This window comes from Dendrobates tinctorius, unplaced genomic scaffold (assembly GCF_039654945.1).
Source record: "Dendrobates tinctorius isolate UK_male_01 unplaced genomic scaffold, ASM3965494v1 ptg000001l, whole genome shotgun sequence".
In the NCBI taxonomy this organism is placed as follows: domain Eukaryota; kingdom Metazoa; phylum Chordata; class Amphibia; order Anura; family Dendrobatidae; genus Dendrobates; species Dendrobates tinctorius.
In genome coordinates this window covers 13,239,243-13,264,068 of record NW_027361669.1, presented here as the reverse complement: position 1 = coordinate 13,264,068, position 24,826 = coordinate 13,239,243, and the positions used below count along the sequence as shown (strand labels likewise).

Sequence of the window (24,826 nt, the reverse complement as noted above, 5' to 3'; positions counted from 1 at the left end):
TCCACTACCTCCAGTAACCACCAGAGGGAGCCAAGAAAGAGAACTCGCAACCCCTCTGTCAATCTGACCAGCTCCACTACCTTCAGTAATAACCAGAGGGAGGCCAGAAAATGAATTCACAAGAGCAACCCTGGTATACCAGCCTGACTAAAGAACTGAGGAGGGCATCCAGGGTTGCCGATCGGAGATGGAAAAGATCCCTCTCCAATCAGTACTTCATTGCATTCAAACAGTCCCTCACTACTTTCAAGTCTACACTCACTGCAGTAAAACAAACCCACTTATCAACTCTCACATCCTCCCTGTCTCACAACTGTAAACAGCTATTCTCTGCTAGGTTAATATAACTTAACATGGATAAAACAGAATTCATTATCTTTCCACCATATCAATCAACGCCCCCAACAGACTTATCTATCACAGTCAATGGCTCCCCACTCTTCCCAGTCCCGCAAGCACGCTGCATCGGGGTAATTCTTGATGCTGATCTCTCCTTCAAACCACACATTCAAGCCCTTTCAACTTTCGGCCAACTCCAACCCAAAAATATATTCCGGATCCATACATTTCTCATACAAGAATCTGCAAAAACACTAGTGCATGCCCTCATCATTTCTCTCCTCGACTACTGCCACCCCCTGCTTTGTGGCCTCCCCTCCAACACTCTCGCACCTCTCCTATCTATCCTACGCCACTGCCCAACTAATCCACCTATCCACCCACTATTCCCTGGCCTCTCCTCTCTGTCAATTGTTTCACTGGCTCCCCATTGCCCAGAGACTCCAGTTCAAAATCCTAACAATAGCACACAAGGTCATCCACAACCTGTTTTCTGCAAAATACATCTGTCATCTAGCCTCCCGGTATTTACCTGCACCCAACTTCACTAGTTCCCTCTTATCTCCTCTTCCCGTAATTGCTTACATTATATTTCCTGTGCATCCCCCCTACTCTGGAACTCTCTACCACAACATTTCAGACTCTCGCTTACCATGGAAACCTTCAGACATTCAAAAGAAACAGGAAGACCTACTCTTCTGACAAGCCTACAACCTGCAGTAATTCCCGTTCCACCAAACCACTGCACGACCAGCTCAATCCTCACCTACTGTATCCTCACTCATCCCTTGTAGATTGTGAACCCTCGCGGGCAGGGTCCTCTCTCCTCCTGTACCAGTCAGTGAATCGTTTTGTTCAACATTATTGTCTTTGTTTTTTATTATGTATACTCCTGTTCACATGTAAAGCATCATGGAATAAATGGTGCTATGATAATAAATAATAATGATAATAATAATATGAAGAATAAGACATCAGCATTCAGCATCTTTCATTGTGACTGTAAAATGGTGACAAATACAGTCAAAAAAATTTGTTCAAGTCTCTCCAGCTTGAAATTAATCATGGACGCATCAAATTTTTAACGGACATGGGAAATAAGTGCAATAATTTTAAAGCTTTTCAAGGAATTTCTCGATGGTTGGGGGCCCTGCTTAGCACCCAAACCCTACTCCTCCAACGTTCTGAAAAATCATCAAAAAGTTTTATAGAACAATAGAAACCGTTTAACATATTATTTAATATTAGCATGTTGTTTTTATTAAAATACTCTGCTAGAACATTTAAAGTTATTCACAAATGGGAAATTCACCTTTTTTGCTTGCTGTATTTCTTCTGTGGATTTTGACCGCCCCTTCACTGCATGCTTCTGGGGAGAAGATGCCTGCACAAGGAATTCAATGTTGTAAGATTAAGACTAGACAAACAATTAGAAGACAATTGGCTTTTCTAAAATATACATTGATTTGTTAATGAAGATGAACATTTGACTTATCTAAGGTTGTCACATATCTGCTCAGTATATTCCTAGTCTGTTTCCTAAACACTAGAGATGGGCGAACCCAAACAGTAAATTTCGTCGTCTGCACGAACACCTACTGTTCGGGCATGGACACCGATCATGCACTTCACCAGGAAGTCCGTGTTACTGTTCTGGTTCGGCTGCCCGGGTGTTTGTTGCTTCAGTTGTCCAGCTAAGATGTTCTTTGGCCCAGGAAACACTCTTACTTCTCTGTTTAAGATTTAGGAATAGCTTTTTCCTTGGTGTTTGTGCTTTCAGACTGGCATCAAGTAATCAGCGACGTACTGTTCTATCCGACACCGAAACTCCTCCATCGTGCAAGAACTGGTTGAATTCCTTGTCATATGCTCTTTTGTCTTGCAAGGCTAACCTAACAATTCTTCTGTCTGATTTTGGAGTTGTTGCCTTTTTCCTTCCTCTTCCCCTCTTTTGATGCTGCAACTATCAGCAAAACGTGAAGACAGCTTTTGCACTCCAGAAGCAGTGACTCCACCACCCATCTTCCTAGCAATTTCTCTGAAACTGTGTCCCTCCTTCCTCAAAACAATAGCCATAGCTTTCATTTTTCTCTTGTTTGGAGACCAATTTTGAGTGACATGATTAAAATCTAAAAAAAAAACAATCATTCAGGAGTTTGTGAGCTCAAAATAGACATTTATAATTATTCCGTTAAAAAATTAAATTTAAATATTAATAAAATACAAGAAATAAAAATTCTCAATAGTTTGTAAAGAAATTAAAGCCTGTATGACCTATGTCCCCTCATCCCTGTCCTACTCTGTGTGTCTCTCCCCCCTCCCAGTATGCATGGCTTGGCTCCCCCATCCCATCCTTCTATGTATGGCTCAGCTCCCTGTCCTCTCCTGTCTTCCTTTGTGCTCCCCCGTCCTCCTCTGTGCTCCTCTATGCTCCTCCATCCTGCTCTGTGCTTCCCCATCCTACTCCGTGCTCCCCCGTGCTTCCCTTGTCCTCATCTATGCTTCCCCTGTCCTCCTTTGTGCTCCCCCCATCCTGCTCTGTGCTCCTCCGTGCTCCCCCATCCTGCTTCGTGCTCCCCATCCTGCTCCATGCCCCCTGTGCTTCCCCGTCCTCCTCCGTGCTTCCCCTGTCCTCCTCTGTGCTCCCCTTATCCTCTTCTGTGCTCCTCCATGCTCCCCCATCCTGCTCCATGCTCCCCCATCCTGCTCCGTGCTCCCTCGCGCTTCCCCCATCCGCCTCTGTGCTCCCCCAGTCCTCCTCTGTGCTCCCCTTATCCTCTTCTGTGCTCCTCCATGCTCCCCCATTCTGCTCAGTGCTCCCCCATGCTTCCCCCATCCTTCTCTGTGCTCCCCCATCCTGCTCCCTGCTTCCCCTTCCTGCTCCGTGCTTCTCCCGTCCTCCTCCATGCTCCCCCGTACTTCCCCCATGCTCCCCTGTCCTCCTCCATGCTTCCCTCATCCTCCTCCGTGCTTCCCCCTGTCCATACTCACCCTGCTGTGCCATCGCTGAACGTTCCTTCTGCTCCCCCTTCCCTGCTGGTTTCTGCACAATGACTCGTGTATAAGCCGAGGGGGCATTTTCAGCACAAAAAAATGTGCTGAAAATCTCGGCTTATACACGAGTATATACGGTAAGTACCTCTTCTCTATAAATTATTTTATTACATGCTTCACTTGAGGAGTTATTTATGCAATAGGTCCATGTAATAAGATTTACATTGGCCGTACTAAGAGGGCCTTGTTATATCGCATGAGGGAACATCAATATGATATCAAAAAGCCCTTCAAAGGACACCCCCTCTCTCACTACTTCCTTGTCGGCTACCTCAACAAATACAGAATGTCAATTTCTTTTGCAGTAATTATGTATTTTATTTAAGGATTATCCAAATAGACATGATTGGGGTGAGGAAAATCCATGTTTTTAGTTTGTTCTTGCATAGGAAATGCTCTAGTAATGCATGCCATCTGCACATGACTTTATGAATAAAGTTTTATCAATGTTAAGTAACAGGAAGTAATCAAATCAAAACAGCCTTATTTAAAAAATGATATACCAAGCAGGAACCCAATGTACCCAATCTAGATATGTTCTGTTTTTGTCACAATTGGAAGACCCACCTTTTGTGTCTACCTTTTTTCCTCCTAGATTGTAAGCTTGCGAGCGGGGCCCTCATTCCTCTTGGTATCTGTTATGATCTATGTGATTATTGTTATGCTGTAATGTCTATTGTCTGTACAAGTCCCCTCTGAAATGTAAAGTACTGCGGAATATGTCGGCGCTATAGAAATAACATTTATTATTATTATATTAAAATATCATCCAAGTGCCAAAAGTGCGAATAAAAGTGCCCGTGCCAAGAAAAAGTGCAAGTAAAATAGCAACCTGTGCTATACTGCCTATTCTGTCAGAAGAACCAATCAACCTTAATTTAATTATTAAGTCGTTGTTCAAAATATATCTTGCTTCCAACAGATTTATTTGACTTATATACACAGTCCAATCTTGCTTTTTGGATTGCAAGATAGTAATTTCATAGAATATACATTTACATAAGGTCTATATTAACGTGGTTATGTACCAACTGAAAGAGCATTGTAGACTCACATACAACCACCAAAAGAGCATATATTGAGGCATGTCCTTAATAATAAATGAATGGCAGTTCTCAATATTCTTACATCATACAGCCCTGGGACATATTACTTGTTGTCCCAATCATCAATGTCTGAAAAAACTCTCACCTATGAAGATTTTGTGCCCTGATTGTCAATTGTCTTACAAACCAGGACCAACATTCACATAACTCTCATGGTGAGCTCATATCAAATAATAATTGTTATACTCATCTGGAGGATCATGAATTTGGACATCGATGCCTGCAGTCGAGTTCTTATGGAGGGGTACCAACCTCAGCATGAACCATGGCACCTTTGGCTTGCTGAGTGGCCTCTACCTCGAATAATGTCTCCCAACGCGCTTCTTCATAAATTGACTCATCAGGGGAATTGTGACATCTATTTTGCTGTATGAAAAATAGCGCGCATAATGTTCGTTACACTTGCCTTATATAAGTTCAAACACGCCGCGGCAACCTGCATGTTTCCAGACGCTGGTCTTCTCACTTCCGGCTTATGGAATGCAAAGGTTCTGCTGTGAACCGTTTGCTTCACTTCCTGTACCTGTCACCTGGCCAGTGTCATCATTTCCTGCTCGTGGAACGCAAGCGTTCGCACTTTGGAATGCTCACTATTCAAGACACTATTCGAGTCTCGAATAGTATAGCACAGGTTGCTATCTTAGGCAAGTTTTCACACGTCCAGATTATTCCGGTACCAGAAAAACCGGTACCTGAGCTATCCATATCCGTATGTCCATGTGGACAAGTGGCACCTCCGTGTGGCAACCGTGTGCAGCATGTGAGCTGCATCAGGACCACACGGACGCTGCCGGGAAGAAGCGCTACAGTAAGTGCTGTTCCCGGCGGCTGGTGCTGACCGCGGCTGTGATTCTTCTCTCCTGCTCTGCTGGCAGGAGAGCAGTATGAATGAAAACCCAACGTGGGGTCCCCCTCATTTTGTGAACCAACCAAGCGAATCTTACAGCTGGGGGCTGCAACCCTCAGCTGTCAGCTTCATCAAGGTTGGTTCTCAAGAATAGATGGGTCCCCACACTGTTTTTTAAGTATTGTGTGTTATTTTGTTGTGTGATGCAGAAAAAAGCAGTGAAATAAATGCTGCATTTATGCTATGTGAGAACAAGACCTCAGTGTTACATTTCTATTACATTTTTTATGGGCTTATGATGCGCCCCAGAGGCCGTGGGATACTCGGTACCAGGCCGGTCGTCTTAAAGGGATGTGTCACAGTGGCGGTGACCCAGTCCATGGCCCCAGGCGGTCATGTAAAAGGGGAGTATTGATTAGGGATAAAGTTTATGTAGTGATTCGTGACGCCAGTTGAAGTGTTCGACTGTAGTATAGCCGGCACTGCAGATGATCCCTGGGGGAGTAGATGGTGATGGCAGTGCAGATGTTTAAGCCTCTCCAATCAGGGCTGACCCCCAAAGATTGTGATGGAAGTAGAAGGCATGGAGTAATAAGGCAGGAGACAAGGAAAGTCACTTTATTATTTACTGTAGTTCAGGTGCAGTTCAGAGAAGATACAGTATTACATCTCTCACCAGGTTACAGTCTGCTCTGCAGAATGGGAGTTATCCTTCACTCTGCTGTCACTCGGTGTAAGCTTCCTGCTATTCTAATCCCTTCTGGGACCAAAGTTTCCTGTATAGCCCCTACTCACTGTGTATTCCTCCTCTGGCAACTTGCAGCTTGGATCCTGTGTGAAGCTCGAGTTCCTTCTTGCACAATCCTTCACTGATCCTAGTTTGCTGCTGTCATCCCGGGGAAAACACTGTGCTGTTGGTTGTATAAACTCACACAGTCTCTCAGCTTACCACCCTGCTCTGAAAGCATGGATGGCCTAGGGGCTGACTCCCTGATTCTTCTATCTTTGCTCCTGGAGGGAGGACATGTCATGGTGTCCAAGAATGTTTTCCATTCTCTCTTCTTCCTCTTCACTGAAAACAACAACTCTGCTCCTCCTCCCAGTTAGGGTTTGTCTGCAAAGCTCTAAGCTTCAGACAAGTAAGGGAGTGAGGTAAATTATGTGTGTGTGTGTTGTGGTCTCTAGCAGAGAAAGCATAACTCCCATTGCTTACAAAACACATGCAAAACAGTACATATTTAACCCTTTGTGGCGGTAAAGACATAGGGCGCCACACTTAATGGAGAGAAAAAAATCTATCCCAACTTTTTTTATGCCATTCACCAATCATCGTAAAAAAGAAGTTAACTGTATTTGCAGGTTGCTATGATTAATGTGATAGCAACAATTTCTGTTATTTGCGGATTTGTGTTTAATTTTTTAAAAAAGTGTATTAAAAATGTCATTATTGTGTTGATCACTGTGTTGTACAGGCTGTTACAATAACAGGGACACCAAATATGTCCATGTGTTTTGCTGGTTTGTGATGTTTATTATTTTTTAACAAAACGCATTAAAAATGAAATTTTTGTAATTGTTTTTCAATTTTTTTTAGTAATTTTGCAGGCAGAAAAAAAAATTGGACTTTTCCTTCACCTCTGGATCACAGGTACTTAGACATACACTGCTATGTACAGATGTATCACTTATATATTCAAGTATAGAAGATTCTCCCATACTTGTCAGTGCAGGTGAGGCTCATAGCTTTTGCTACTGCCTATAATTATATAGATTTGATTATATTCGAATCCCGGTGAGACCGGATCACAAGAAAAGAAGATAATTGTTTATTTAATTAATGTAGGTGTGTGCAGAGCAGAAAGATGCAGCACTGATATTTGATGCATTTTTGGTGCAGTTTTGAAGCAACATTTTTGATGTATTTTTTATCTTACAGAAACGCGTTAATTCTGCAATTTGAAAAAGTAAGGCTAAGTGCACACACTGCGGATTGGTCTGCGGAATTTTATCTGCAGAACCGCAGGTAAAATACCTGCGGTTTTGCCCTGCGGTTTGCCACCTGGACAATGGTATAGGTGGCAAACCGCAGCAGAATCCACAGAAATAATTGACATGTCAATTGTTTCTGCGGATTCAAAACCGCAGCTTTTCCGCAGTTAAAAATCCGCAGCGTGTGCACAGCAGAATGTAAATCCCATAGGATAACATGCTACTGTACACTGTCTGCAGAACTGCTGCAGTTCTGCTGCGGTCAAAACCGCAGCGGAACCGCAGCAAAAAACCGAAGCATGTGCACATAGCCTTACGGTTTCATGCTTTCTTTCCAAGCATTTTTTCAGGCTCCTCAGAAGCATATAGAAAAAAATGCACAATTCAACAGCATCTTTAGACGCACAGTACTCAGAGTTTTTGAAATTACTCCATTTTGCTTTTTGCTTGGAGAGTTAAATATAGCAGACTTTCTGCACAAACAAATCATAAAAGAAAAAGCATTAAAAATTTAAATGTTAATACATTTTTTAAATTGTTTTACTTTTTATATTTTATTGATGATACATTATTTTTAAATGGTAAATTATCATCCACCAGAGCTAACTCCAGTAAAAGTCCAGTAAAGTCACTTACGACCTACTAACTGCCAAATCCAAGCGACACTAGTTTGTCCTCTTCTCCTGAACCTGTCCTCTGCCTTTGACACAGTGGACCATTCCCTCTAACTACAGATTCTCTCATGTCTTGACAACACAGACTTGGTCCTATCTTGGATCTCCTCATACTTAACAGATCGGACATTCAGCATCTCCCACTCACACACCATCTCCTCATCTCTCCCCCTATCTGTCAGTGCCCCCCAAAGTTTAGTTCTAGGACCCCTTCTCTTCTTATCTACACCTTCGGCCTCAGACACTTCATAGAGTCTCTCTGGACCTGATATCACCTCCTTACTAACCAGAATCACACAATGTCAGTCCTCTATTTCATCTTTCTTCTCTGCTAGATTTCTAAAACTTAACATGGATAAAACAGAATTCATCTTCTTTCCACCATCACATTCAACCCCCCCCCCAACTGACCTATCCATCAAAGTCAATGGCTGCTCACAGTCCCACAAGCTCACTACCTCGGGCTAACCCTTGACTTTGATCTTTCCTTCAAACTACACATCCAAACCCTTTTCACTTCCTGCCGACTCCAATTCATAAATATTATACAGATTAGATATTAGAAAAAACGTTTTGACAGTGAGGGTGATGAATGAGTGGAACAGGCTGCTACGAGAGATGGTGAGTTTTTCTTCAATGGAAGTCTTCAAGCAGAGGCTGGACAGACATCTGTCTGAGATGGTTCAATGAATCCTGCGCTGAACTGAGTATGGGGTTGGAGACAATGACCCTTGAGGACCCTTTCCAATTCTAACATTTCTATAGTTCTATGATTCTATGATTCCTCATCCAAGAGTCCGCAAAAACACTAGTGCATGCCTCCATCTCCTGCTTCGACTACTGCACTTTCCTGTGGCCTCCACTCTATCATTCTCGCACCCCCTCCAATCTATTCTAAACCCCGCAATTCCCTGGCCTCTCCTCCCTGTCAATCCCTTCACTGGCTCCCCTTTGCCCAGAGACTCCAGTTCAAAACCCTAACCATGGCATACAAAGCCATCCACAACCTGTCTCCTCCATACATCTGTGACCTTGACTTCCTGTACTTAGCTGCACGCAACCTCCGATCCTCACAAGATCTCTTTCTCTACTCACCTCTTATCTCCTCTTTTCACAATCACATACATTTTTCCAGTGCATCCCCCCTACTCTGAAACTCTCTCTACCCCAACATATCAGACTCTCGAATACCGTTGAAATCTTCAAAAGGAACCTGAAAATCAACCTGCAGTAACCCTTGTTCCAACAAACTGCTACATGACCAGCTCAACCGTCACCTACTGTTTCCTCACCAATCCCTTGTAGATTGTGAGTACCTCACGGGCAGATTCCTCTCTCATCCTCTACCAGGCGGTGACTCATTTTATTCAAGATTATTGTACTTGTTTCTTGTTATGTATACCCCTTTTCACATGTAAAGTGCCATGGAATAAATGGCACTATAATAATAAATACTAATATTAACTGCGGTTAGAGTCAGGTGCCAGCAACACAGTAACACATCTAAGGATTGTCCACTATAGAGCGGGCTCAGCTCATGACCAGCTCCATGATGGATATATGTCATGGAGCATGAAAGGATTAAAGCAATGTCATGTTTATCTCTATATCTAATGTCAATACACAAGTACATTTCTATATAAAGTACCTGTATGTATTGGGCAAAATAAAAGACAGGTGTGTGTGATTCAGAAAGTCTGTTTTTGCCTAGGTAGATGTAGTAAGGGCATGGTCCAAAGTTTTGCCACGGCAAGCTACATGCACTTATAGTTTGTCACTTTTCTTTTCTTTTAAAGTTGGGATGTATGAATCTAGCATTATACTGGCTTCTAGGAAGTCCTCTTTATGCCCATACAATCTAGCAATGTATGAGATCAGCTCCAAAGAAGACCTTCCAGTAGCAAATGCAATCTAGAAATGTTTGTGCTCCTGATAGTTTCCCCCTCCAAGCAATACAATCTAGGAGTGTATGGGCTGTTAATAAGTCCTACCTACAGGCTATACAATCTAGCAATGTATGGGCTCCTAGGAGGTGCTTCCTTCAACTCATACAATCTAGCAATGTTTGGGCTCCTTGGAGGACCTCCTACAGCCAATACAATCTATCAAGGTATGGGCTCCTGGTAGGTTGTCCCGGCTTGCAATACAATCTAGCAAAGTATGGGCTCCTTGTGGATCCTGCCTGCAGCATAGGATGATTATAATGAGCACAATCTGTGCTAAAGACCAGGGCCCATGGCCAGATTGTCCTCATTATAATGTTATGTTCGCCACCATCATTGGCACTTATCGCCAGGAAGGGTGCTTTCCTGGAGCTCTGCTGCCGGAAATATAGAATGGCAGCACAGATCAAGGGGAGCTTGAGTCATCTTTTCTGTGTTGTGCCAGCACCAGTGTTATCAACTGGCGCCAGCATGTATGCGAAGGCCTCAAAAAGAAGTGGAACTGCAGGTGATCGTATTAAAAATATTTTTTTCAATAATATTAATAAAGTGGGATGGGAGATAGGAAATTATAATGAGATTATAATGAATGAAAGGGAATCTGTCAGTAGGATCAACCCTACTAAGCAGTCTATATGGGCATGTACTATAGGTCATAGGAAGCTGAATAAAGTGAAATCTTGTTATCTGCGATCTGATGTCTTATTGCAGAGATATCCATGTTTTTCTTATATGTAATTGATCTGTTCCAGGCTATGGGCCGGTCACAGATCTGTATGAGAATCTGAATTCATCAATTATTTTACATGAAGGGTGGGCGTTACCTGTGTGATGTATAATGGCTGCTCTCCTGATCTCACTGCAGACCATATGTGTTGCAATACAGTAGAGCTGCGAGAGCCCCAGAAAATGTGTTTGTAGTAATACAATTAATTTTTCCTGTTCTTAGTTAGCAGTTACATGTCTCACAATATTATGCCTCCTTTTAGCAACAATAATCACTGAAGGCTGATTCTCATGCAAATCAGTGTTCGGCCCATAGCTTGGATCAGCTCATTTACGTATAAAAGCATGGATATCTCTGGAAGAAAACATCAGATTGCAATTATCAAGCTAACATTTTATTCAGCTTCCCATGACCTACATGCTCGTATAGATGGCTTAAGAAAGTTGATCTACTGAGCAAAAGGTTAACAATATTTTAAACTTTTGATTTTCATGCTCCATATAAGGCTCCATAGCAGCAGTGGATGGTAATCCACTACTGCTTCGAATGTGAAACTACCACCATTTTATAGACACTCATCTTGGCTTTCTCAATCATAAATTTGACTTGCAATTATTTAGCATATGAGTCTTGCCACTGCATTACTGTTTTGCTTCTAAAAATCTAAGTGCTCGCTTGGGTTGAGGTCTGGGGACAGTGGCGGCAATCCAGCACCTTTACTTGACTGTCATTGAACCATTTATTCGCCATTCTCGACAAATACTTTTGACTTGATGTCCTGCAGGAACACTATGTCGTACTTTTCATACCCAGAGTACTCGAGGGTACAAAGTAACTCGTCTTGTAGGATACTCACATATAGTTCAGTATTGAGACCACCATTGATCCTGGTCAAGTATCTAATGCTTTTGGGCTGTGAAACAACTCCATATCATGAGGCTTCCTCCACCAACCAGTTTTTCCCTTGTTTCTTCCAGACTTATTTGCACCCATCATATCCTAGTCTATTGACTTTTGTCTCATTGCTTCAGATCACCCGTTTACAATCTTCTACTGCTCACTTTTCGGACTTTTTTGTAAACTCGAGCCTTGTTATGGTGGCAATTAAGTTGAGGCTTCTTCACCTTTTTTCAAGCCACCGTTCCAGATTTGTGTGTGTTGCACAGTGCTTGCATGGATGTCTGTGGTCTCACTATTATGAAGCATATGAGCCACTTCTTGTCACGCTAGAACTGATACAACTTGTAATGACTTGCCTGGATGTCCACCTCTTGGCTTTTGAATAGATGGATGGACTTCATTTCATATTCTTCCAACTGCCATGGCACTCACATGATGCAGTTAGGCAGGCAATTGTTTTGGCCAAGAGACTGCAATCGATGAGCTGGTTGATTCTGTTTTTCTTTTCTTGTGAAATCTTCTTCATGGATGCTCCTGGATTTAAACAAGTGAGCTTACATTTGGGAGTCAACCTAATAACACAGAGAGCTATTAGGGAATGTGAGAACATGTTGTATTTTGTAGTATACAGGGAAATTAAGACTTTCCACCACCTGGAGCAAAACAGTAACAATACAGTGACATGACAAGAATCTGCATATTTAATCATATGATAAACAATTGCAAGTCAAATTTATGTATGAGGTAGCCCAGATAATTGTGTATAAAATGATAGTTGTCTCACGTTCAAAGCAGTAATGGATTATGAGATATGGAGCCTGAAAGTCAAAAGTTCAAAACACTTACCCTTTTGCTCCTCACTGTATTTGTAATGATGGTTTGCATGATATCTAATCATATATTAATGGTAAGTCCATGCCTGTATTCAGCAGCACAATGTAGGGGATTTCTTATTCAGGAAACATAGGTGTACATACAGTGTGTATCAAGCTGGGTAGTGAAACCACTGTGCTGAGGACCAAGGAAACCCTGGAAGGGCGTAACTAGGTGCCTCACCAAATCCGACCTCGGATACACAGTGGCTAACAATACCATGATACGAGGAGAAACAAAGGAGGTGGGACCGGGTGCTACTCTAGGACTGACCTTGGGTAGATAGCAGGTGACGCCCTAGAGATTGGTAGCCGAGATGGCCCAAAAGGAAAGAACAGAAGATGCAGGCAGGCACTGTAGGAACACAGGAATGACAGATATGGACTGTACCCACTGACGTACAGATAAGAACTGGTAGGTGCGGACTAAACCGGAAGATATACTGATGAGCACTGGCAGGTGTGGATTGGACCGGCAGATACACTGATGAGCACTGGCAAATACGGACTGGACCGGCAGATATACTGATGAGCACTGGTAAGTGTGGACTGGCCAGTGCAGGTGAGTACGCTGGCATCTCTGCCGGGGGAAATCTGACTAAGTTTTCTCCTAGAGTACAGATATTTAGAAATGTACTGTACATAGAGATGTAGCTCTATGTAACAAGTCAATCTGTCTGTAATTTAGGAGCATAATATGCTCATTCAGACGTTGAGAAAATCCTCTGCCACATGTCAGGGCAGCCTGTGCTTTATAGCTTTTGCTGCTGCCTTCATTAAAACATGTTGCGTGTTGAAATCCCGGTGAGACCAAATCTCAAGAAGAGAGAAGAATGAGTTGTTGCATTGCATATAAGTATGTACAGAGCAGAGAGATGCTGGTCCCGCCCCACAGAATCAGGGGAGGAGAAACTATGAACTAGAAGTGAAGAAGGCAGGAGATACATTGCACAGAGTGAGTGGAAGTTGGGATATTGCCCTGACCAGAGGCATACCTAGGGGGGCAGCTGAGGCATTACCCGTGAACAGCAAGAAGATGGGGTCAGTCGGGCCACCTAATGTGGCGGTCCAAAGCATCTCTGCCGGCAGTTGCATTCTGCCGCCCTCCAGACTGGGAGTTGGCAGTTCTGTTGGCAGAGAAGCTTCAGCGCATCGGTTCCCAGTAATCAAGAGTACAACTGAAGCTCTCACCGACAGGTCAGAGCGATGTCAGTATGATCAGGTCATGTGATCAAGCTGCTGATGTCTCTCACCGGCGCCGAGAGCATAGGCGGTATGTGCTTCATGTTAGTGGAGCTGAAGACACCGAAGATGGAAGGGGGAAATTTACTGCCTGGGGGAATGGGTGCAGACACAGTATGGTGAGTGGGGGTATGTGTACGGCCACAGTATGAGGAGCGAGGGGTAAATATATATGCGAACAAAGTATGGGGAGCGAGGGTGATGGGATGTGTGTAGACTCAGCATGTGGAGTTGTAGGGATGTGTGAGGAGTGAGCATGGAAAGTGAGAGGGTAAATGCATGAGGAGGGAGGGGGAAACATGTGAGGAGACTATTGAGGGGAACAGTGCAAGGAGACAGTATGTGGGAAGAAAAGTGTGAGTGGGATCAGAATAGAGACTAGAGTAGTGGGGGTTAGCATGGAGGAACAGTGTAAGAGCATAGCATACCAAGAAGTGGGAGTGTGGTGAGGGGACATAGTGTAGAGACAAAGGGGGACCCAGTGTGAAGAGAGGGGTCCCAGTATGGAAAGGAGTTGGCAGTGTGGAGAGCATGTGTCATGAGAGGGACAGTGTGGGGGTCATATTCTGTGCAGGGAATATAGTGAGGGGTAATTATTTATTCTGGGGTTCAGCAAAGGGCAGATATTTTTATTCAGGAGCATAATAATGACACTGCTATCTTTAGGGGCGTCGTGTGGAGATATGCTGCAGAAGACCGGAGAAGATGGAAGTCTGCAAAGACGAGCTGTGGATGAGAAAAGTCAACATGGCGTCTGGGCAAGATGAAGAAGAAAAGAAAGAGAATGCCTCCAGAGACAATGTCATCTATCAGGTACCTGGATGTAAATGTTTTTTGTTATACTGACTAATTCTCATATTTTTATTTACATTAGGAGCATTAAAGGAGTTGTCAAAGTTTGTGATGAGTCTGCAGTCATTCTGTCTGCAGACATTTGAATTTTCACAGTGCGTAATTCACGCTGTCAGGATTCTCTCATGCCGTCGATTTGCATACATTTGGTCACATGCCGACTAGTCATGCATGGCCTAACTCATTGAAAATGAATTGAATGAGGCCGGACACGTCTAGTCGAAATATGACCAGACGTATACAAATCGCATACTTGTGCAAGGGAGAATCCTAAAAGTGTGCAGTAAATATGCTGTGAGAATTCAGAGGCCTTCAGCCACTGCACACTTTCATCTCAAACCTGAACGAGCCCTTTAATTATAAAATGAAGCTCTCACATCACATCACATGGCCGCTTCATTCATATGCAAATTTCATTCTTACGGTCACGTGACAACTAGCTCTTCTTCTGAAGTTCCTTCTTCTCTCAGTTTTTCAATGAACAAATACTTAGGGTAAGCAGGTCGTCGACACGTGACTAAGTGTGCAAATCACATTTGTGCTTGGGGGCGGGGAGCGCCAAACTGAATTCTTGCCCCGGATGCCAAAAACCTAGATACACCTCTGGTCCTGACCTCCAATGATGGCAGGACAGCTCCACTAAATTGTGATTGCTGTATCCGAGACCACTGCGAGCTGTGCTATGTAGACGGAAAATAAAAAAGTTATAAATCTTGGAAGAAGGCGAGGGGAAAATGCAAGCCATAAAAGCAAAAATTGGCTATGGAGGCAATGGATTAAAGGGTTTGTCTAGATTTGGGTCAATAGTCTGCAGGTCCTCTATTTGATTGCAGTCTGCTGAATTGTGACAGTGTGCAGTGCGTGCACTGTCATGATTCCCCGGAATTGTCGATGTAAGCAGGCTGTCACGTGACTTCATGTATGCAAATTGCATACTAAAGGTCACACGCCAACTAGACTCATCCAGCTTCTTTCAATTCAGTTATACGGAGAGAAGCTGAAGGTGTCTTCCTGAAACGTGACCCCAAGTACACGAATTACATACATGTGGTGACAAGACTGCCTGCTCACACTGCCAATACCAGGAAGTCATAACAGCTTGCACACCGCATACTGTCACAATTAAGTAGTTTGCAACCACATAGAGTGCCTGCAACCTTTTCTGCGCAACCCCTTTAACCCTTTCATGCCACAGCCCATTTTCATTTTTGCCTTTCTGTTTTTCGCTCCTCTTCTTCCAAGAGCCATAACTTTTTTATTTTTCTGTCAATATGGTCATTTGAGGGCTTGTCTTTTGCGGGACGAGCTGTGCTTTTGAACGTCACCATTGGTTTACCATATTTTGTAATCAAAAACAGGAAAAAAATTCCAAGTGCAGTGAAATTGCAAAAAAAAGTGCAATGCAATCCCACACTTGTTTTTTGAATTTGTTTTTTCTTACCATGTTCACTAAATGCTAAAATTGACCTGCCATTATGATTTTCAAGGTCCTTAGAAGTTCACAGACCCAAAACATGTCTAGGTTATTTTTTATCTAAGTGGTGAAAACTTTGTTAAAAAATAAAAACAAATTGTGCCCTTTTTCTATACCTGTAGCGTTTCCATTTTTCGTGATCTCAGGTTAAGTGAGGGCTTATTTTTTGCTTACCAAGCTGACATTTTTAATGATAGCATTTTGGTGCAGATATGATTTTTTGATTGCCAGTTATTGCATTTTAATGCAATGTCGCGGTGACCAAAAACGCATTTCTGGCATTTTGACTTTTTTTCTCGCTATGCCATTTACCAATCAGGTTAATCCTTTTTTATTGATAGATCGGGTGATTCTGAATGCGGCGATATGAAAAATGTCTATGTTTGATTTTGTTTTTATTGTTTTATTTTGAATGGGGCAAAAGGGGGATGATTTGAACTTTTATATTTTTTCCCTTTTTTTAATATTTTTTAAAACTTTTTTTTTTACTTTTCGCATGCTTCAATAGCCTCCATGGGAGACTAGAAGTTGCTATAACCCGATCGGCTCTGCTACATTTAGGCGCTGGGCGGTGCTCACAGCAAGCCGGCAGTGACAACCATAGTGGTCTCCAGGAGACCTCCGGTTGTCATGCCAACACACCAGTGACCCGCGATCACGTGACTGAGGTGACTGGTGGGTGGATTTCTGCCCTGATGGCTAGAAGCGCACGTTAAATGCTGCTGTCAGAGTTTGACAGCAGCATTTAACAGGTTAATAGCCGCAGGTGGATCGCAATTCCACCCATAGCTATTCCGGGCACATGTCAGCTGTTCAAAACAGCTGACATGTGCCGGGAAAGATGTGAGCTCACGGCCGGAGCTCACATCAAAGGGGGAGATGCCACATGGACTGTACTAGTACGGCGTATGTCGCAAAGGGGTTTAAAATGTAAAGAAGTACATTTCTAAGAAACAAAAAATAACTTTTTGGAGGTGGGAACGCTTTACTTTTTTATTTCACAATTGATATATTATTTATATCCCTGATATATAATCTAGTTTTTTCTGAGATTCAAACTTACACTCTCTAGCATGGTAGGCAGCATTTTTGGTATTAACCACTGGTTGTAGTGTCAAGGAAAGGAAATTTATTGTGGCTACATTTCTTCATGCTGTTCAAGGAGAAACTGATCAATTACAGCAGCTTGCATGTCCCGGAGAGTAGAAGACATCACTGTGCTGCACAGTCCGTCCTGACTTCAGCTGAGGGCAAAGCTGAAGTCTGGACATAGCGCTGACCTCCCGGGACAGAGGGATATCTCATCTAACGTTGGACAGCACTGGTGGACCATTGAAAGGTAAGCATATAATTTAGTAACACATAGGCTCCTAAGAGGTCCTTTCCATAGCACATACACTCTAGCCCATTAGGGTAGCTATGGGGGGGTGAAGAGGTGAAGGTCTCCAGGCTTCATTCATATGGTAGGGCCCAAACAGAGCAGCCGCTCTTTCTATTTGTATTGGCGTACGGTTAAAACTATGCGGAAAAGCAGTTCTGTAGGTTGCAGATGGTTTTAGGCCAGAGGCCTGTAGAATGGCACATGCACTAGATGTCAGAGTCTCGGTGAAGGTGGTACAACTACTTCATGTATTGCTGTGCCCACAAAGAGGCACTAACTGTGGCAGTGAACTCGCTAGGATCAGAGGGTTAGTGGAGTATATACATGATCTATTTTACTGTTTATGTGGGTGACTCCGGATGCATTATTTGTATATGTGAGTGATTCAAGTGACATTATTACTGTTGGTGGGGGGCATTTTGGGTCATTATTACTGTATGTTGGTGACTTAGGGGCAATTTTTACTGTACATGGGGTGACTCCGGGGTCTTTCTGTATGTGGAGAACTCAGGTATGGTTACTACTTTACGTACAGGAACTCAGGGAATATTATTATGCAAGTTGGAACTTGGCACATTATTACTGTTTGTGGGGGGATTCAGAATGCATTATTACTATATTTGTGGTTCCCAGGGGCATTATTAATATATGTGTAAAACTCAGGGTATTATTATTATTATTGATGAGGCACTCAGGGCAATATTAATTGCTAAGGAGACATTCAGAGGACTTTATTACTTTTTAGGGGCACTCAGGTAACACTATTAAATATTAAGTGGGCACTTAAAAGGCATTACATTATAGGATAATGGACACACAGGAGGCATGGTTACTATCTATTACTATCTAGACTGTAAAATTATGGGCGCTATTACATTGCACTCACAGTGGGCATTGATATTTTCTATGGCGTAATGTCACTATCAAATGGGACGAAACAGGACATTTTACAATACAGTTGTGTCCAAAAGTATTGACACCCCTGCAATTCTGTCAGATAATACTCAGTTTCTTCCTGAAAATGATTGCAAACACAAATTCTTGGTATTATTATCTTCATTTAATTTGTCTTAAATGAAAAAACACAAAAAGAATTGTCCTAAAGCCAAATTGGATATAATTCCACACCAAACATAAAAGAGAGGGTGGACAAAAGTATTGGCACTGTTCGAAAAATCATGTGATGCTTCTCTAATTTGTGTAATTAACAGCACCTGTAACTTACCTGTGGCACCTAACAGGTGATTGCAATAACTATATCACACTTGCAGAACATCAGATTTAAGTCTTTATCTATTACTGATATCCAAGGGGTAACATTTCTCCTTGTGGATAGTGACATGTCAAGCCTGCCATGACAAGATCAGGAGACCTTTAAGCCTTGCAATGCTCCTCTAAGAAATATGCAAATGATCTCTTCAGAGAGGAAGAGGACTAGAATTCTAGTGCCACCTATTGGAAGTAATAAACCTAAAAGTCAATATCGACCCTCCAATGAGCCTTGCCACGTGCCTTATGATAAAAGCCAAAACCAAAATCTCAATACCTCTTAACATGTTCTGCAGGACTGGTATCTACCTCTAAATAGTCATCTATGGCAGTAACATCGATGTTAGTCTTTGTGTAGTGATAACTGTATTGTCATGTGCTGAGGTTGCCCTATAAACAATTATCAGGGTGCTCCATCGTAGCTGTAAAAATCATCACCTTGGTTAGGGGCCTACTCAGATGTGTTCACCCCCCAAGCTTAACCCACCAGCTGTCTTACACATTAAGTCTATAAGAACATTGTTTACATGTCCTTCTATTAATCCCACATTACATTCAGCCTATCCCTAACCTGAAATGGCTGATAACTCGGAACAGACTCTTCAAGAAGACGAAAATTGGTCTCAGTACGCAGTTTACATATTTCATATTCTGTCCTCATAGCAAGCCAGTGAAAAGCGGAGCAATTATGCCACACAGGTAATCATTTCTGTGCAACAGACATATAACGTATGAAGCTGATATAAACACTGAACAAAGATATTCGGAATGTAATAAAAAAAAAGAAAAACAAATATTAGGATTTAATCTTCCAGAATGGAAGCTATTTTTTTTAATGCAGGAACCTTTAGCACAAAATTAATCACTTTGATGTTACATCTGTAAATAAATGAATAGAAATGTCATCATGAATCCCAATACAGTTCACACATATGCTGATTTCTCTGTATTTACAACCTATTTTTTTAATGCTTGTACCCAATTGATATCTACAGTGATATGTTAATTCTGTTCACCAATGAGGGCATCTAAATCTTCATACATGACTTTATCCCATTGCTTCTGATGATTTTGTTCTGACATTCCTTTCATAAATAGTTGATAAATTACTCTTGATGTCTGAACATATAAAGCTTTTTGGGTCTTAGAGTTAAGCAATAATATTCATAAAGTTGTACTCCATTCATTGGTGTGCAGGATATCCTTGATGTCTGCAACCTTTCGGAATAAATTATTTCATCCAGCGCACTAAAAGCGTTTTTTTATCTCTCCAATTGATAACTGGAGGTATGTTGTAAAATTGACGATCAATTGGGATCCCAGCTGCTAGAAGGAAGAGTCTCCGGAATCTGTCTGTTGACTTCCACTTGGATTTGTGGTTACACCATGATAAGCACATCACTAAACATCTTGGATAAGCAGCATACCATAGTGGAGGATGCCACCCATCTGCAAAGCCCAGTCCAGCGTTGTGCCTATCTTGCACAACCAACTCAGGTTAGCTTACACACACGTATTACAGTACCAACACCTTTAACACTTTTACTGTGCTTAGGAAGCGTTCTTTTGTTTTCTCTCTATTTAGTCTCCTGCACAAGATTTACAAATAATATTCATAAATGAGTGTATGCGTGGGGTCCTACTCTCTTTAATAGAACTAGACAAAGGAGTCCAAAGAAGTCGCAAAGAAATGTCTGCTGTCATTCAAATGTTCTATGGAGTAACCTGACTAATCATTTCCCAAGAATAATCATAATACTTGCCCTTAAACTACCAGTAGTTACAATAAAGTTAGGGTACTGTTACACTTAAAGATGCACCAGAGATCACGACAACGATACGACCTTGTCAGGATCGCTGGTGCATCACTACATGATCGCTGGTGAGCTGCCAAACAGGCAGCTTCACCAGCGATCAGCACCAGCGAGGACGCTGGTATCTAAGGTAAATATCGGGTTACTAAGCGGCGCACGTCACTTAGTTACCCAATGTGTACCTTAGAAACCTGCGTCCTTGCGCCGGGAGCTGCGAGTACGCAGGTTTCTAAGGTACACATCGGGTAACTTAGTGACGCACGCCACTTAGTAACCCAATATTTACCTTAGATACCAGCTCCCAGCGCCTGCTTAGAGCGCTGGGAGCCTCGCTGATCGTTGGTTCCCGCTGCCACATGCAGCGATGCGCGCTGGCCAGCGGGAGAGCAATGATCAAAAAATGGCCCAGGACGATAGTGCACAATCAGCAATACCCGGCGGGCGGCCAGTCGCTGATCCCCACCACACACAGCGATCTCGCTTGCTAGAACGCTGTGGCATCACAAAATCAGCGATCTCGCTAGCGAGATCACTGTGTGTGACGGGGCCTTTAGTCTGTAGCACAGAATGACTGTTCAAACCAAGCACAAGCGCTCGGTGTACCCTTGGTGTGGCCAATCATTTTTGCGCACCTGTCCACCTACTTGTTTTCCTTCTATATCCCACCTTCTCTGGAGCTGTCAATCAAAGAAGAGGGGACTGAGAAAGAGGGAAAGCAAGCAGGTGGGAAGGTGCAAGCAAGAGATGTTTCCGCTCATGCGCCGCCACCGGCGCCATTTTGCTGTAGTTATATATTTTTTTTAAAAAATGCCACAATATGAACTGCACAGGCGCAGTATTTAAAATAGGAGACAGGTCACTGAAGGCTCAGTGACCTGTCATTTAAGCCAGTAAGGATGAATATGAGAACAGAGCCCCCAAAAAAGCCTCGCCCACTGACTGCCCCAGAGGACGAGAATCTCATTCACTGAAAACTGCAAATAAAGATTAAACAACCACCACAAGACGGATTTCATCAGCCAAGATATCATTTTAATAAGTGTAATGGCGCCAACCTGACAGTGTCTGTAGTTTACTGAGCAAAATCCTAAAGACAGGTTTACTTTAAGTATATAACACCCAGTATCCACTTAGCTTATGCCATAAACTCACTCCAAGACGACAAACGTATTAGTTGGCTAATATTTCTAGTCACATTGCAAACCTTGATAAAATCAGAAAAAAGACAATCGGCGCTGCACGTGGTACATGTATCACAAAAGCAGCAAGTTTCAAGGACAAAACCACTCAATCTGTCCAATATAATAATTTAAAAGAAAAAACTAAAAACTCACCCTGAAGTGTGTACCTTTGTCATGATCCCAGTGCAGGTTTTTGAGCTGCACACCTGGAGTTAATGTCTGGAGCTCGGTGCAGGTTTTGACCTGCACACCTGGGGTTAATGATTGTGGCCTCTTTCTGGTTCTGGGAGAGCTTCTTAAACCCCTGGGAAGCTTCAATCCCTGCCAGTTATACTTTTGCCTTTGGCCTAGTGTGCTGACCCCTGTGTGCCTGTTTGTTGCTATAGTTTGTTTTTATGGTCCTGACCCAGTTCTGTTTCCCGTGGTGAGTTTGCCTGTTGATTTTGTACTGCGTTATTATCTCTGTGTGTGACTCATTGCCTGTGACCTGACTACTCTCTGCTCGCCCCTCTTGTACCTTTGCAGCTATCTCTGTGTGTGACTCATTGGCTACGTCTTGACTATTCTCCCTGTCTATGCCCCCTGGTAACTTTGTCTCGCAGTTACCCTGCTAGGAGTTATCTTGCAGCTCCAAGCTCTGTGGAGTTTAGGCCACGCCCCTAGCAGTCACGTGCTACAGGTCCTGCGGCTCTGCAGTACGCATCTTCTCGGCTGCTGCCCGCTCCACAGGTATCTTTGAGCACTGTTCGCTTTACTCAGGACACGCGCACTGGCTCAGTGAGCAAGTTCAGTGCAGTGTTCCTGACAACCTTAAGGATTAAGCTCCGAAAACCCAATTAACATGTGCTGAGATTAATGTCTCTATGCGGGACTAGAATAAAGGGTGTATTACCTTTTAGGCAGGCATTAGCATAATGGCGCTGAAGTCCCAGGAACGCTGTTTAGCAGACAGGAAATCCAGAAGTCTAACTCATGAACTTTCCAAAATGAAATAGTTACTATATTCTTGGCTCCAAGTGAACAGGATCACTAATAGAAGACGTTGTCCCGTCCGGTGACTAACGTCTATATTTAGCTCTGCAGCGGCCGCCTGTGTAAAATACAGACGCCGCGTTAGGGAAGCCTGCAAGGTGCAGAGACGCTGCAGACATTGCAAACCTTATTAAAGTGTAACTGTCATTTTGTAAAAGTTTTTATATAGTTCAGGCAGTGCATAGTGTTGATGACCGGTGGGAATCTTGGCGTAAGACCCCCAACGATTGGTCAAAACATCATTCTGAAGTGCGCACAGCAGCATATGGGCTCGATATTAACTCTATCTATTGGTCTGCACATTCACTCTAATTGAGCAGCGTATGGACCTATAGACTTACTGCTAAACCCATTCACTGCTCTATGTGGGCAGCTCATGCAGGAGTTTCGCACTTCAAAGAAGTGGTCTAACCAATTGTAGGGAAGGTGACCTGACGGACGGACGGACGTGTCAGAATAGAGAAGGAAAGGTTTGCACAGTTTAGACAGGTGTCAGTTACTACAGTGGGGAAACAGCTGAGAAAGTGTAGTGGATGTGCAGTACCTTGGGTTGACCATTAGAGGGAAGGGAGGAGTGTGAGCAAAGGACTTGACATCAGCTTAGGGCTTAGGAAACCGTTGGTCATGGGGGGCGGAGTTACAGGGAACCGGGAAAGATATAAATTTGAAGGAGGGTTCCAGAAAGTTCCAGTCCCCAGAGGGAGCTCCAGTGACAGGAGGACTACGACAGTTTGTGCACTGTGAGGAAAACCGAACCTGGGGGACTGAGGAGAGAGAAAGCCAGGGTGGTGGTCCTGACACCAGAGTACCACAGTATAGACGAGGCACTGAGGTAACGCATACCGTATTAAGAGAGAGACGACTGTTCAGTAAAAGTGCTGTTGGTTTACGGGACTAAGGAGGCCACAGTGACGGATCTGACAGGAGGGTCGAAGAGTGAAGTGGGGACGGTGCGTAAATGTTCGTCCCCAGATAAAGTACGGTGTGCGGGAAGCGGCCCTGGAAACGGGGGGGCCGATAAGTGAAGTGAAGCAAAGTGAAGCAAAGTGAATTAAAGTGCGGTGTACTTCGGAGGCCGTCAGGTGGACGGCAAAAGAATAAACTTGAACCTGTTGTACCCGAAACTTGCCTCATCGTGTGTCTGTACGTCACTGCACGGTATATCGAGGGACAACCCCCCCAGCTCGGCCCGCCGACCCTCACTTGGCGTAGTCAGCAGGATCAACGCCGCTAATACATCATCTTTTGCGGCAGGCCTGCCCTAAAGATTTGGACTACACTGCTTGGATTACAAACACCTGTGGAGTACAAAATACCCACCTGTGGATTACAATTTGGGAGCGCTGCGGCGTATCTGCGTCGCCAGCAGAAGATCCGGGGAGGTACCAGGACTGGTGCAAGATGGCAGTGCTGCTTCAGTGCAGAGGAGAGATCCAGGTGTTTGCTGTAGTTCTCAATGGACTGGGACCCCCTTCTAGTACCCTGGGGGCCAGCGCTATGTACAGGGAGGCCGATGCTCCCACTGGACCCTGACAAGTGGGTGTAAAGGCCTGCCAATGCCCCACCCAGCAGAGGGAGTGGCACAGGGAAAAAGGTTGGCTGCGGCTGTCTGGCGCCATTCGAGTGCTGCCCATCGGACGATATGAGATGCTGTGGATGTCGGGGCATCGGGCGCCTGGAGTGGCAGTGGCGCCGGGAGGTCGAGACACGCCAGGAAACATTCCTTCCAGAGTCACGAGCAGGCAGCAGGACGGTGAGCGGGAAAGCAGAGCCGGTGCGGAACCAGTGGGAGCAGCTACAGAAGTTGCCAGCAGAAAGCCTCCCTGTGGAACCCCTGAGCCCGGAGGTTAGCCCCGCCGGACGGTGGGGTGAAGAGAGGAAACTGCAGAAGGAGCCGCGTGATGACGTAATGGAGGCCGCGGCGCCGGGGAAGGTGAGAGTTCCTCCGGCCCTGACAGTGGCTCCGCAAGCGGCCCCCACCATTCGGCTGCAGCGCGCAGCAGCCTGTGTACCCGAGAGACCGGTCACAAGAGGCCCACCCCTCTTTGCTGAATTGAGCGGAACCCCCGCTCCGAGTCCTGCACCACCCAGCCCGAAGACACCATGCACGGTGCCGCCGGAGCGGAGCCT

The 24,826-nt window shown here is 43.9% G+C and overlaps 1 long non-coding RNA gene across 1 annotated transcript in view; it reads right to left on the bottom strand.

Moving 5' to 3' along the window:
- LOC141082757 (uncharacterized) overlaps nucleotides 1-24,826 on the bottom strand; it is a 106,702-nt gene that overhangs the window by 24,704 nt on the left and 57,172 nt on the right. The window contains exon 3 of the long non-coding RNA XR_012230583.1: nucleotides 1,652-1,723. This is a non-coding gene — a long non-coding RNA (uncharacterized lncRNA). The remainder of the gene's footprint in view (nucleotides 1-1,651; nucleotides 1,724-24,826) is intronic.